The following is an 11,227-nucleotide window of genomic DNA, read 5'->3' on the forward strand; positions in this document are numbered from 1 at the left end:
TAAATCTGTCTACCGCCGGTAGGTGGCGCATTTCAATCTCGCTTTGCTGCTTGCATATCTCCATTTTCCTTTGGTCCCTTTAGCTGAGTAACGGTTATCTGATAGCCGAGGTACTCGACTATAGCGTTCTTCCTTGTTTCTAATATATTCACAGATGCGGCAGCCTCTTTGGAAGCGCTTTCATCGGAGGACGCGGCAACAACTTTACGTAAGTTAAACTTTCGTTTAATTTAAACACCTAAACGCGAACGGCGAAACTCCCCCGCAGGGCAAACTAGAGCGCACCGTCGCAAAGAAACGCGAGAAATAGATGAAAAGAAGATAAGAACGTAGTCGCCCGCTAGCATCCCTCCCTTTCACCCTTACCGCCACCTGGGCGCACAAGCAGCGGCGTCAGAGCTCGCTAGTAGTCGCGCATGCGCGCCTGGTATCACATCCCGGCCGTTGGCGAGGGATTTTTATGTTTGTAGTTTTGGTTCTACCAGATCCACAAATGCTTTTGTTGTTTTGATTTAATTTGCTTTTATATATTCTGCGTGTAGTCTCTTTTGGCAGCGCTCACTGCAGTCGCTGCGCGACAAATTTTCGAGATTACAATTTGCGAATGCAATCCAGGGCTCAATTAAAGTTTTAAAATATTGTTTAATTAAATGTTATTTTGTATTTTTTTTATTTAACGTCCTGTCTATGTTCTAAGATTTATTTGTTCATCTATTCTAATGATTCATTGTTTAATGTTTCATTTTAGAGTTAAGCAATAAATTATAATGATTTTCTAAGAGATTCTGTCGTTGAACTCGGGCTGGGGCGGCACCGGTAGGAATGTGGAAGGGGCCGTGGGAAGAGGTCTTCCCCAGGAAGTAACGGCCACAGGTAGGGTGGGCAATTGACCACAACAACATCAGTGGTCATGGCTAAACGTGTGTGTGTAAATGAGGTGTCAGTTCGTAGTTTTGTAATCTCCGGTTGTAGTTGTGTCTTACAGTGCATGTCTATGTGTATCTGTGAGGCAAATTTTGTCGCAGCACGCTAATTTTAAGATAGGTTGACAACATTAAAGCATTTTTCGGTGCAACACCCCTATACCATCCCCTCAAGCCGACGAGCGCAGCCGAAACATAAGAGCGTGCGTTGCCTCGAAAGTTGTTCCAGCTGCCACTGTGAACGTTGTTCATTTCAATGAAGACCTCCTGGCACTTTGGGCACTACAACTGGGAGATGTGCTTCTTCTGAATGTGCGAGTCCGAACGTTGGCGCGAGCCGACAGACTTCCCGAATTGGTCGCAGCTGAGTGCGGACTTGTCGGTAGTGGAGTCGCCAACGGACTCCAGCCGGGCCTTTTTGTGCGGCTTCACATTGTGGTTTATTTCTTCCAGTTGAGACACGTCAGAAATGGAGGATGTGTCCTCGGATTTGACATGCTTTTTGCGCTTGGCGGGAGATTCACCATTTGTGGTGACCCCAGAAACATCTAGGGGGCTTGTTTTGCCTTTCTTTGCCTTCTTAACGGGCGAAAGCGGAGCGGACATGAGCCCACCAACCTTAGACTGAGCGACTTTTAAGGAGGTATCATTACTAGACTTTTCTCTTATAATCTTCTCCTCCCTATAGGGAGGGAATTATTCAAGTAATTTACACTCAATTTAAATATTTTTGTACTCAAAAACTCAGCATGAACAAAAATTCTCACATTGAGTGCAAAATACTCACTTTCAGTACAAATTTCTCAAAAAATTTTTACTTCAATTGAGTACATTAGTGCTCTTTTTTGAACATTTTTCCTCAATATGAGTACAACCTGCACTCATTTTAAGAAATAAATTAGCTTGAATTTTAGAAACGAGTATCCCCTTTTCTCATACTAAGAAATTTCAAGCGCTCAAAATGAGAAACCAGTTCTTGATAGTGAACTTCTAAATTCTCAAATGAAGAACTTTTGGACTAAACCCACTCCACCCATTCCCAGAAAAAAAGACTAAAATATTTTTTTTCATTTTATTTTGTAATATGGTTTATATATACATGTTCCATGTTCTAGGTTATGATATTTTTTCCCTTAGCTGTCTGGTCTAGCGAAGAGCAAAGAGGCAGAAAAATAAAACGTTATATTTAGCAAATATTGTAAATATATTTGCATATATAAGCATGAAACAATAAAATTAGAATGTTATTAAATGTACATTTAAAAAGCATTTAAAAAATTATATGTGTATGTATGTACATATGTATGTATGTATGTATGTGTGTATGTATGTATGTATGTACATACATATGTAGGTACGGAAGGGTCGCACAAATGTCCAATTCACTAAAATAGTTTTTGAGCTTTGTGTTACGCGCACGTCTTCACTTTGCTAAATCACACGGCAAATGACAGTCACACATATACGGTGCGCACCACCTTAAACACCCATTAGTAAGAGAGAGACAACCATGTACGCAACGAACTAAAGGCCGATCATCTCTCGTCTCGTTCGCAGAACGGAATTCTCTAGAACTCCTTATGAGAATTCGCCACTCATTTTTGAGTTTATCGGTTACTCATAATGAGAATATTAATTCTCAAGTTAGAAATTGAAAAACACATTTCCTCAAACTTAGAATTTTTGTGATCAATTCAAGTTATTTTTCTTAAAATGAGTGCAACTTTTCTCAACATGAGTTTTTCCCACAAATTTTTTACTTAAATTGAGTACATCGTCAAATTGAGAATACCAATACTATATTTAAGAACGTCATAATTTCCTCTGTCTAGGCCCCTCGTCATCCTCAATAGTGTTGTACTTCTGAAAACTACCCTCAATATCAACTTCCTCATCCTCTTCTTGCAGTATCTTTCGCTTGCTGGACTTGCCCACCTCGGCACCATCGCTATGAAGAACGTGGTGCGACTTTGGGCCCCGGGGTCTCAACTGCTTTCTCTTGGCTGAGCACTGTTTTCTCTTCTGACTCTATTGACATGTCCTTGGGCTTAAGGAGGGCGACTATGGGGTCCTGGGTGTCATCTGACTTCTCCTGGCTTACTACTTTTTCTTTTTCTGTCTCCACCTCAGTTGGCTTCTTCTTAGACTTGCTCTCCGTTACCGCTTCTGGCTTTTTGGCCTTCGGCTGTACTTCCTTTGGCTTTTGTTTCTGCGTCTGAGTCTCAGGCATCTTTGGCGTCTCAGTCTGCACCTTTGGCTCCTTTGGCTTTGGATCGGCTTCCGACTCCTTCGACTTTCCCTTGTTATCCTTTGCTTTGGTCTTGTCCTAGGACTCGCTTATTAAAATGCGGGAATGGACGACCCGCACATGATCCTTTATGGTCTTTAGCACTCCGAAGGTCTTGGTACTCATGGGACAGCTGTATATGCGGGTACGCTGTTGGCCGTGCTCCTTCAGCGTGGGTTCCTTCATGTGATTGGGGAACCTTGTGGGGAACTCGCACTCAGCGCATTGGAAGTTGTTAGTATTGATCGTGAGGTAGCCAACCTCGGCATCCTCCTCCTCCTCGCTCTCGGTCTAAAATTTCTTTTCCGCGGCATCATCGCCGTTGCCAAAGAGATTTAGGAAAGCCTTTTTGGAGGACGACACATCCAAATCATAATTCGCCCTTTCAGTGAACGGTCGTGTTTTTGTCCGGAACAGCCGTAGAAGTACGGATCTGCTTGTGGCGCTTGAGTCGCAGCTCACTAGCCGTATGCTATCTGAGCCCGATTCTCCTAAGCGTAAAAAGATCGCGGTGGATAGACAACCCACGGTAGCCGCTAGTGAAACTCTCTCTGGCGATCCGGGGTCTGCAGCACAGCAGTCGATATCAGCTGCCGCACAAATGGTACTGAGGTCGAAAGATAAAAAATATTCGGTTTACGAATGCAAAAGACGCTAGATTTTGCCGCATGAGACGTCAGAAAAATCTGTTGTAAGCAATACAACAGTGATTCCAACGCCGCATGTTGACTTAACGTCCGGAGTACCGACTGAAACTGGTAGTGCAGCCATAAATGCTGTAGTACCAAAACCTGCCACATGCGTCGTACCTAAAACAGTCACCTGGGTACCGCAGCGGAAACACATTTTTTTTCTCGGATGAATCCTGACCTTTCATCCCCGGACAGTACGGCCTATATCCCTAACAAAGTTCAGATTGATGATCTAAAGGTTGAACGATTTAACTTTTCATATGCTAGGGAAATATCATCATTTAAGATCGCTGTTTTTTTTTGGATCAATCGATAGGTATTGACGAGACCAATTCAGTTCAGTTAAAATTTTGTATCTAGCATGAAAATTGTGGGCGCCACAGGTTTGGGCGGTTTGTGGGCGTTAGAGTGGGCGTGGCATATTCGCGTAACAATATTGCGCTGCGCACAAAGCTACGAAATCTAATCCCGATTCTCTATCTTTAATAGTTTCCGAGATATCCACGTTCATACTTACGATTTTTTGAAGTTTGAGGGCGGTTTGTGGGCGATAAAGTGGGCGTGGCAAATTTTTTTTGAGTCAATCGATAGGTGTTGATGAGAACAATACATTTAAGTTAAAATTTTTATTCTAGCATCAAAACTGTAGGAGCCACAGTTTTGGGCGGTTTGTGGGCTTAAAAGTGGGCGTGGCACTCTACTGAAACAAACTTGCGCTGCGTAAGAGGCTCAGGAATCTGCACGCCAAATCTCCAGAGCCTAGCTCTCATAGTTTCCGAGATCTCAGCGTTCATCCGGACAGACGGACAGACGGACATGGCTAGATCGACTCGGCTAGTGATCCTGATCAAGAATATATATACTTTATGGGGTCGGAAACGCTTTCTTCTGCCTGTTACATACTTTCCGACGAATCTAGTATACCCTTTTACTCTACGAGTAACGGGTATAAAAACAGAATTGCGGATTCGACAGCGGTAAATGGTGAGTGGTGGTGGTGGGCCAATCTCATCCAGATGAATGCAGCGAGGACTAACACTTGAAGGTGATGTGCGACGAGATGGAAAGTTTGTGGGTATTGGCTTACATCGATACCGAGAGTGCATCTGCAACCTCGTCTTCCACTTACCGGTGGACTTTTGTCCATATATATAAAATACGCCCATCCGTGTGAACTTGATCGAAAACGTTTTCCAATTTGTATAACTTTGTAAGTTTATGTACGTGCAACCAATGTCGCAAAAACTTATCAAGTCCAGATTGAAACATCCAATGTCTCAAAAACTTACCAAGTCCAGAATGAAACGGGCTTGAAACCGAAGGGGTTCTGATTTGTCCCAGTCCGCTTTGTTTCTAGAAAATAATAACGAAATCCAATCAAACTAAACCTTGTTTGGAGGACTGCCAGCAGAAAGATATCAAAAAAGGGCCGGCTGAAAATGTTGCCTACGTAGATAACGAATCAAAGGACTAAAAAAAGATTACATTATAAACGAGGAAGAACGCTATAGTCGAGTACCTCGACTATCAGATACCCGTTACTCAGCTAAAGGGACCAAAGGGAAATGGAGATATGCAAGCAGCAAAGCGAGATTGAAATGCGCCACCTATCGGCGGTAGACAGATTTAAGCGTTATGGGCGTTAGAGTGGGCGTGGCAAAATTTTTTTTGGGTCAATCGATAGGTATTGATCAGACCAATATGTACATTTCAGTTAAAATTTTTTATCTAGCATGAAAATTGTGGGCGCCACAAGCTTGGGCGGTTTGTGGGCGTAAGAGTGGGCGTGGCATAGTCGCGTAACAAACTTGCGCTGCGCTCAAGCCTACGGAATCTAAATCTGAAATTCCATTTCTCTATATTTGATATTTTCCGAGATATCCGCGTACATATTTACGATTTTTTTGAAGTTTGTGGGCGGTTTGTGGGCGTTAAAGTGGGCGGGGCAAACTTTTTTTGAGTTAATCGATAGGTATTGATAAGAACAATACATTTCATTTAAAATTTTTATTCTAACATCAAAACTGTAGGAGCCACAGTTTTGGGCGGTTTGTGGGCGGGGCACTCTGCTGAAACAAACTTGCGCTGCGTAAGAAGCTCAGGAATCTGCACGCCAAATCTCAATAGCCTAGCTCCTATAGTTTCCGAGATCTCAGCGTTCATCCGGACGGACAGACAGACGGACAGACGGTCAGACAGACAGACGGACAGACGGACATGGCTAGATCGACTCGGCTAGTGATCCTGATCAAGAATATACACTGGTCAGCCTATGTATTTTGACAAAACAAAAGTTAAGTATACTCATAACTTGAATTTACTTCTTGTAAGCTATAGGCATCAATGGAAAGGTAATTTAAATGCCGTTTGAATAATACAATACATTTCTTAACCCATTCAGTATTTATTGAAAAGGACGAGTTTGTGTAAATCAACTTTAACATTTTTTTTTTAACTTTTTTCCTCGACTTGAAAACTTAAATTTTTTGATGCAAAAAGTTTCTTCAAACAAAAATAATAGTAACTGCAAAAAGCCATATTTTTCTGTTTTCCATACAAATTTTTTCCGACATTGTCACCTTCAAAAAATCATAAAAAATATAAGCAAAATGATTTTTGAAAAATTCTTTTTGCACTTACTATTATTTTTGTTTGAAGAAACTTTTTGCATCAAAAAATTTAAGTTTTCAAGTCGAGGAAAAAAGTTTAAAAGTAGATGTTTACACAAATTCGTCCTTTTCAATAAGTACTGAATGGGTTAAGAAATGTATTGTATCATTCAAACGGCACTTTAATTACCTTTCCATTGATGCCAAAGTTTACAAGAAGTAAGTGAAATTATGAGTATATTTAACTTTTGTTTTGTCAAAATACTTATGCCGACCACTGTATATACTTTATGGGGTCGGAAACGCTTCCTTCTGCCTGTTACATACTTTCCGACGAATCTAGTATACCCTTTTACTCTACGAGTAACAGGTATAATTATACAGAAATGTGCCTACTAGAAAATATGCCAATTGCAACAACAATTCGATAGATTCACAATCAAGCCCACCAAGGGGTTTAAGGGGCTTACCTGAACACTTGTACCACGAAAAATAGCTAGATTTCAGGAATTTTTACTTTGCGAGAGAGAAATACTTAACTTAATTTCTGTTTTTCGTGTTTAAAAGTTAAGCTTTTTTATATTATTTTTTTATGTAAAATAAAAGTTTAACAAGAAAGGAAGTTAACTTCGGCAAGCCGAAGCTTGTATAACCTTGCAGCTATAATTATTAAATTTAAAAACACAAAAAATGATATTCCCAACAGTATAAGATAATATGTCAAAAAACACCGAAGCTATAATTTGTTTCATATTATTTTCCTACCAATTTTCCGATCGTTCCTATGGCAGCTATATAATATAGTCGTCTGATTTTGATAAAATTAAATTCGAAATTCAGAACTAATTAAAAAATGTTAATCCAAGCGTAGGAGGTTATATGTTGAAAAACACCGAAGCTATAATTTGTTTCATATTATTTTCCCACCAATTTTCCGATCATTCCTATGGCAGCTATATGATATAGTCGTCCGATTTCGATAAAATTAAATTCAAAATTCAAAACTAATAAAAAAATGTTATTTCCAAGCTTAGGAGGTTATATGCTTAAAAACACCAAAGATAAAATTTAAAAAATTTTTTTTTTCGATTATTCCTATGAAAGCTATAAGATATAGTTGTCCGATCCGGCTGGTTCCGACTTATATACTACCTGCAAAAGATATAAGTCTTTTGGGAAAGTTTCAGCCCGATAGCATTAAAACTGAGAGACAAGTTTGCGTAGAAACGAACGGACAGACGGACAGACGGACATGGCTAGATCGACTCGTCTAGTGATGCTGATCAAGAATATATATACTTTATGGGGTCGGAAACGTCTTCTTCACTGCGTTGCAAACTTCTGATATCAATATACCCTCTGCAAGGGTATAAAAATAATGGGGTTATAGGGAAACTGCCGGACCTCTATCGATTTCAAGTGCCTTGCGGAGGACACCATTCTGGGAGTGCGGCTTATCGGAAATCAACAAGGAAGAACGCTATAGTCGAGTACCTCGACTATCATATACCCGTTACTCAGCTAAAGGGACCACAGGGAAATGGAGATATGCAAGCAGCAAAGCGAGATTACAATGCGCCACCTACCGGCGGTAGACAGATTAAAGCGTTATGGGCGTTAGAGTGGGCGTGGCAACATTTTTTTTGGATCTATCGATAAGTATTGACGAGCCCAGTTAAAATTTGTTATCTAGCATAAAAATTGTGGGCGCCACAGGCTTGGGCGGTTTGTGGGCGTTAGAGTGGGAGTGGCATTATCGCGTAACAAACTTGCGCTGCGCTCAAGCCTACGGAATCTAAATCTGAAATCCCGTTTCTCTATCTTTGATATTTTCCGAGATATCCGCGTTCATATTTACGATTTTTTGAAGTTTGTGGGCGTTAAAGTGGGCGTGGCAAATTTTTGTCAATCGATAGGTATTAATGAGAACAATTCATTTCAGTTTAAATTTTTACTCTAGCATCAAAACTGTGGGAGCCACAGTTTTGGGCGGTTTGTGGGCGTTAGTTACTGAAACAAACTTGCGCTGCGTAAGAAGCTCAGGAATCTGCACGCCAAATCTCAATAGCCTAGCTCTCATAGTTTCCGAGATCTCAGCGTTCATCCGGACGGACAGACAGACGGACAGACGGACATGGCTAGATCGAGTCGGCTAGTGATCCTGATCAAGAATATACAAGGGTGGTCAAAAGTATTTTCACAAAAAAAAGTTCATTATATTCATAATTTGAACTTACATCTTGTTAACTTTGGCATCAATGGAAAGGTAATTTAAATGCCGTTTGAATGATACAATACATTTCTTAACACGTTTAGTACTTATTGAAAAGGACGAATTTGTGTGAAAATGTCCTTTTTGAACTTTTTTCCTCGACTTGAAAACTTAAATTTTTTGATGCAAAATGTTTCTTCAAACAAAAATAATAGTAACTGCAAAAAGAATTTTTCAAAAATCATTTTGCTTATATTTTTTATGATTTTTTGAAAATGCTTAGAAACATGCATTTTAGCCATATTTTTCTCTTTTTCATACAAATTCGGTCGGAAACGCTTCCTTCTGCCTGTTACATTCTTTCCGACGAATCTAGTATACCCTTTTACTCTACGAGTAACGGGTATAAAAAGTTAGTTAGTTTATTTGATTATCTTGTCGCTGAACAAAGGAATTTCGAGAATGTCAACGAACAAAAGTTCTGATATCAACTTTAGGCCTAGTATTCAACCTAACAAAAAGTCGTCCAAAAACCAAAAAGTTCATATAAAAAAACGTCCCAAAATTTTTGTGACGTTTTTTTCATATACAATTTTTGGTTTTGGACGACTTTTTGTTAGGTTAAATATTAGGCCTAAAGAACGAAAAATGATTTTACATTCGACAAAATAAATACACTTTCTACAATTTACACATTCGAAAGTTAATCAGAAACATTTACATTTTTGTTATTAAAAAAATTAAGCATTAGCATAGTTTTCACTTTTAACATTTAATACCGCTTCCTTAATAAACCTAATATTTATAAGGCACTGGAAAGCCGAGTTCGCCAAACACGCGTTGTTTGGGTTTTCCATACCACGTATATTGCGTAAAATAGCTGTGTTGGTGTTCTATCTGCTGGTAACTTTGTGTCTTTGGCGTAACTTTGTAAATTTGGCGCAACGATAAAGCTATTTGCCGTCTTAAATTTATGTTTTCATCAGAAACATTTTTATACCCGTTACTCGTAGAGTTAAATGGTATACTAGATTCGTCGGAAAATATGTAACAGGTAGAAGAAAGCGTTTCCGGCCCTATAAAGTATATGTATTCTTGATCAGCACCACTAGCCGAGTCGATCTACTTGTAGATATGTCCGTCCGTATGAAAGCTGTGAACACAAGAAGGCAGTAAGAGGACCGAAAATTTGTGCACGTAACAGCGCTGTAAATCTTTCTGTTTCACCGTTAGTCTACGACTAACTTTCGTGCGGCGAAACCTGTGTGCCTAATGCGACTTTTTGCAAATCTTCGAAGCGTATTCCAATTTTAAGGCGGTCATCTTAACATTTTAACTTAACTTGTATCAATTTTTAATTTAAAGGCTTAGTGACGGGTACATGAAAGTATATAGTCTTGTTTTTTAAATTGCTATGAAAGGCCATTGTGCAAATTGGAACCGCTCTCTATTTGCATAATATCTGGCCTAACATTTTTAAATTATTTATTTTAAATTTTGATGAAATCTTTCGCACAACTACGAATGGGCTTGTGCTTTTAAAAACATTTAATTAACTTATAATTTAGTCTACCTGATCTAACACTATGCCTCCAAAATCTTCCTGATTTATACTTATACATTATCCTAACCTCCTCCGAAATTTTCCCGACCTCCTTCTAAACTTACGTGAACTTCCAAATTATCCTGACCTCCTACTAATTTTCCTGACCTCCATCTAAATTTTCGTGAACTTCTTTAAAGTTTTTCTGATCATCTTATATTTCCTCTTGACCCGTGATGTACATTAAAAAATATTGGAATACTACAGCCGGAGAAACAGATGTTAAGCAACGGATATAGTTTCTAATAAAATAAATAATTACTTGGTAGTAGTACTTGTACATGTAAAAACATTTCCGCCAAATAAAAAATGTAACCCATAAAACGGTCTATTGCATACTAAATACCAAATGTAATAAATACCAAATAATGGAAATCGGTCTTACTCATGTCTAAATACCAAATATACCGAGTCCCACCATTCGGTATTTTAGGGATTTTGCGATAGGTAACGCGAAGGTCTTTCATTGGTGAATAGTCACTCTAATGAACCTTCTTCCATCTGCGCATTCGCAATCGGACCATTCGCGAGGCATGTTCTGCATTGGAGGGGCTAAAACAAAACAATTGCAGCTATAATTATTAAATTTAAAAACACGAAAAATTATATTCCCAATTGTATAAGATAATATGTCAAAAAACACCGAAGCTATAATTTGTTTCATATTATTTTCCTAGCAATTTTTCGATCGTTCCTATGGCAGCTATATGATATAGTCGTCCGATTTTGATAAAATTAAATTCGAAATTCCGAACTAATTAAAAATGTTATTTCCAAGCATAGGAGATTATATGTTAAAAAACACCGAAGCTATAATTTGTTTTATATTATTTTCCCACCAATTTCCCGATCGTTCCTATGATATAGTCGTCCGATTTTGATAAAATTAAATTCGAAATTC

The 11,227-nt window shown here is 39.0% G+C and overlaps 1 pseudogene; it reads right to left on the reverse strand.

Annotated features, from left to right (window-relative positions):
- Window positions 1-992: 992 nt before the first annotated feature.
- LOC119558926 lies at window positions 993-10,861 on the reverse strand (annotated as a pseudogene).
- Between the last annotated feature and the right edge of the window lie 366 nt (window positions 10,862-11,227).

The sequence above is a fragment of the Drosophila subpulchrella genome, unplaced genomic scaffold (genome assembly GCF_014743375.2).
Source record: "Drosophila subpulchrella strain 33 F10 #4 breed RU33 unplaced genomic scaffold, RU_Dsub_v1.1 Primary Assembly Seq15, whole genome shotgun sequence".
Taxonomy (NCBI): domain Eukaryota; kingdom Metazoa; phylum Arthropoda; class Insecta; order Diptera; family Drosophilidae; genus Drosophila; species Drosophila subpulchrella.